This window comes from Actinia tenebrosa, unplaced genomic scaffold, assembly GCF_029948245.1.
Source record: "Actinia tenebrosa isolate PJP-AT-01 unplaced genomic scaffold, QUT_ActTen_1.0 PGA_scaffold9__36_contigs__length_13948895, whole genome shotgun sequence".
NCBI classification, from domain to species: domain Eukaryota; kingdom Metazoa; phylum Cnidaria; class Anthozoa; order Actiniaria; family Actiniidae; genus Actinia; species Actinia tenebrosa.
This window is the reverse complement of record NW_028292586.1, coordinates 5,179,832-5,184,671: the sequence shown is the minus strand read 5'-3', so window position 1 is coordinate 5,184,671 and position 4,840 is coordinate 5,179,832. Positions and strand designations below refer to the sequence as shown.

Here is a 4,840-nt window from a genome sequence, read left to right as displayed (position 1 = left end):
TCGGTTAGCACTAGTTCACACGCTTCAAAAGGACGGTCGGTTAGTACGAGTTCACACGCTTCAAAAGGACGGTCGGATAGAACCAGTTCACACGCTTCAAAAGGACGGTCGGATAACACGAGTTCACACGCTTCAAATGGACAATCGGTTAGCACGAGTTCACACGCTTCAACAGGACGGTCGGTTAGCACGAATTCACATGCTTCAAAAGGACGGTCGGTTATCACTAGTTCACACGCTTCAAAAGAACGGTCGGTTAGTGCGAGTTCACACGCTTTAAAAGGACGGTCGGTTAGCACTAGTTCACACGCTTCAAAAGGACGGTCGGTTAGCACCAGTTCACACGCTTCAAAAGGACGGTTGGATAGCACCAGTTCACACGCTTTCTACTACGAAGCTGTAGAGGCGCTAAATATGCAAAAGTCAAGGTTTTCAACATGGGTTATAAAATATATATATTTTTACCAGGGATGTATTTATAAAATGATACTAAAATGTATGGATGAAAAAAAGTTTAATAATCAAACAAACATTTCCCGATGAAATAGAGACTAATTTGCATCTCATTACACGGTTTGAATTTGGTGCGTATGGTATAGTAATATCCGGATGAAGTCGCCTCATTCTGCCCGATGAGTGGCAATAGGAAATTTGAATGGGATTTTTAAAAGCAAAAAAAAAAAAAAAAAAAAAAAAAACAGGCAATACTTATTATCAATATTAATATCATTTAAGTTTTATTCACAGCTACGGGTCAATCTTTGAATTGCTTTATAGCGATTTTCGTATGACTGGAAAACATACGGTGCTGACTTAGTCCAAGTGCATGGTATATTGCGACAAGGAACTCGAATGGAGTTCCACTAAAGTATTTGTTAAAAAAACACGTATGATTCCATGCAGGACTTCACATAACTAGATCCAAAGAGTGGCTCTTCGTCCACTTGAATACGGCATAGTGAGAACAGGAAATTCGAATGGGTTCTATTTGTCTTCCAGTAATTCATCTCAGTAATAACAACGCGTAGTTACTTAGGTCTTATATAACATTTGAAGCAAGTTATATGTGACCATGGTCAGCAGGTTCCATTACGAGCTGTGGTTCTTTTCCTCTCGTGAATTTGCACTTTTTTATAAGTGCATCTATAACTTTGCAGGGGATAAAGAAAGTGTCCTTCAGATGGGTTTCATAGTTCATCTTTGTGGGGTTTGTTCGCTTTACCCACTGCGGGAGTTCCAGGAAACACTATCCTTCACAACTCAGACTCAGCATGGACCTTAAGAAAAAGCGTTTTTTTTAAGCTTAAAAGCTTAATATTTCACGCGAAGTCGATTCACAGGAAGACTATTGGTTCTTATGATAAATGAATGAACTATGGCAGTGATTTTTTCTATAAAACAGACAAACTTTGCCCAAAGTTTTGTAGTCTCTGAGGCGAACGAAGTTAGATAAGATACATCTGGGAAACACAAACAAGAGAGAAGGTAACTGATATACTTTCAAGACCTAAAATGCAAGGCTTTCTACTTGCCGTAGTTAGCTTCCTTGTGGTATTCGTTTTTCATAGGCATCAAACTGATTCTGCAGTCGATGAAAGAACGAATACCCTTTATGCTAACAACAAACTAAAAAAGACGACATTGGAGTCAAACCCTGAGAATCATGGTCGTGGTAAGAATTGGAGAAAAAAACTGCACAATCCTACAGTGTTTCTTCGAGCAGACCTCGCCGACATCAGAGATTTGAGAGACGAAGAGAATCTGGCAAGTGAGAAGACTGTTGTTGCAGAGGAAATGGACGTTTGGGCAAAGAAAACGAGACAAAATCAACAGAAATCAGAAATGGCAAAAGTGCGATCTCACCGGCAAAGAAGGACAGCTCAGACACCAGAAACCACCCTGGTCTGTGAAAAAGAGCTTTCATGTAGAAACAGATGTCAAAACCCTCGTACAGTTTTATACCAAACACAGTTTTCATGCTTTTGTGACGAAGATTGTGAATTCTTTTTAGACTGCTGTGCAGACTACCATGACTTTTGTGGTACAAATGGACTAAACATGTCAAACAGCACAACACAAAATACAAGCTTATCGGAAAATCTGGTCAATCAGCAAAACAGAAATCTGTGGAGATGTTATGAAGGAGAATACGTGCCGGGAACCAATGGCGTCTGGATGATTGGATTGTGTCCAAGTTCTTGGCCAGAAGATGATGTCCTGTATCGGTGCAGGAATCTTTCCATCACTTACGATCACTTACGATCACTAAAGATAACTACCGCTATCTTCCTGTGTACACCAACAATGGCAGAGTGTACCACAATCGTTTCTGTGCTGAATGTAACGGAGTTGTTTCTAGTCAATTGACTGAATTTCCTTTGTCCATCGATTGTGATTTTACCCCTCCACGTCATCTGAGCTTTGAAAACACTTTATCCTATCTTTTTTCCTATTGTACGAGAACTTACCCATCTAATAAGATATATTTCTCACCATGGAAAGGAGATCCAAGAAGATATTGTCTTTACTTGAGGCAGGTGTCTGACTGCGTCTCTACATTCAATATCGATGCGAACATGACCCTTACTAAGTGTTTGACACACAAACTAAGAATAGTAACCAGTGGTTTCTTTTACAAAAATGCTGACTGTGCAAAATGTGACAATCCTTTGAGTAACATATCTTGTGGTCCAAACTTTACAAATTCTTTTTGGAAAAATGTTATACCTACACCTTTCAAACATTTGACATTCATTTTTGACTTCAAAAACAACAATTCCAAAGGACTCGATTTAATGCAAATCAAAATACACAATTGTCCTTCTGAACTAGTTTATGATTATTACCTGGATATCTGTAGAGATGCTATACCAGCTTTACCAAGAATTTCAGATGTTTACGAATACGAAGTTGCATTCAGGCTACAAAGAATATATGATACTGGGTCATATATTTTCCTAAATCCATCACAGGAAGCAATTGCAATAGCACTAGCTGTTCCCATTCATCAGGTGAGAAATTTTAATAGAGGGTCCGCATATTACACTTTAATGATTACCCTCCAAATTCCTAAAAACGAAAGCCTTCAAGGAAACGTGCGAAATATTTTACATTTCACATCCCCATTCAACATCACCGTCGACGGAATGTCATACACCGTTGTCAAAGCTGATAAAAGAGTATTGAGTTGTGTCAATCGGCAGAGGTATGACAGGAGTGAGTACACGGTACTACAAGATGGTTCGTCAACAGTTGTCATCAAAAAGACAGGTGAAGTCTTCCAGTCTACAGATTACTACATCAATACAACTGAAGCATCAACTTCAGCCAATGACAGCCAAGCTATATTTGTGTGCCGTCACCACCAGATATCTAACTGTTCAGGGGTGTATATACTGATTAATGAAGGAGAGTTTAGAGTCCTGATGAACAAGTCCATATTCGTGAACGCTTTAAAACAAGTTTATAATTGGTCAGAATACACATGGATAAACAAGAGTGTGCTGGTCTGTGAAAACTTTTCTACAACTTATTATCAATCCAAAGTCGTACCAAAAGACGATGCAGTATTGACCACCATAACCATAGTCTGCATGTCCTTGTCTATCATCGGCCTGGTGTTTGTCCTCGTGACTTATTCCTTGTTCAGTGAGCTACGAACACCACCAGGAATCAACCTGATGAACCTCAGTGTTTCTATTCTGCTGGCACAACTGTTGTGGTTACTTGGAAGTGGACAGACAGACACACCCATGGCTTGTACTGTCATCGCGATCCTTCTACATTACCTCTTCCTTGTCTCTTTTGTGTGGACGTCAATCATCGCCTTTGACACTTGGAGTGCTTTTTCTGCAGAAAATAACGCATTTCGTGATTCTAACCGTGAGAAATGCATAAAGGTCCTTCGCCACGTCGCAGTCGGATGGCTTCTCGCTCTGGTCTATGTGGGCATTTGTGTTGGTCTTGACTTCACAGATACTGTGACCATTGGATACACGTCCAGGATAGCATGCTGGATGGCCAATAAATGGGCCATCTTGTATTTCTTTGCTGTCCCAGTCTTCGTGTTTCTCGTATTCAACATCATGTTTTGCGTCATGACATTTAGAGCTATCAAAGTCACGACAGCACAAGCAAGAGCAGCTCCCGATCATGAAATCAAAATGAACTTTGGTATCTACGTTTGCATCTCATCGATTATGGGCTTCATGTGGATCTTTGGATTTGTTGCTCCGTTTGGCTGGCAGTTCTTGTGGTACCCTTTCGTCATTCTGAACGGCCTGCAGGGTGTGTACATTGCCTTGGCTTTTGCCTTGAATAAAAGAGCAAGAGGCCTCTGTAAAAGATGGTTTAAAGGTCGCTCTCCACCGAATGAAACATCAAATACCTCTGTCTCAAATACAAATATAGGTGTAACAGAATATAACGAAAACAGCGCCGATACAAAACTCTAAAATAGGTTAAACAGCCACCAAAAGAGGCTGAAAAAAAACACTGAAAAACTTTGAACAGAAAAAAAAGTAACAAACTGTAAAAGGAAGATCTTTATAAGGGACGTCATAACATTGCGTCTCACTTTGGCCTTTTCATAGTTGATAAATATCTAGAGTATTATTAGTTTAGTGCTTCCATTAGGCTTGCCCCATGCCCACATCTCTCGTCTCCCGAGGAGTTTTTTACTCAAGGGAAGAGACTGTTTGTCTATGTTTTCATTGGTATTATGTTGATTTGTAGTATATTTTGTTAAAAGTGAAGGCTTTATGAAATATCCCTATACAGCCAAGTTATACATAATATGGATAAGTTTTGTTGATGAATTTTTAAGTAGTGACATCTTGAT

The 4,840-nt window shown here is 39.6% G+C and overlaps 1 pseudogene; it reads left to right on the top strand.

The window, feature by feature from the left end:
• The first annotated feature begins 1,512 nt into the window (after nucleotides 1-1,512).
• Nucleotides 1,513-4,840, top strand: LOC148904582 (uncharacterized; annotated as a pseudogene).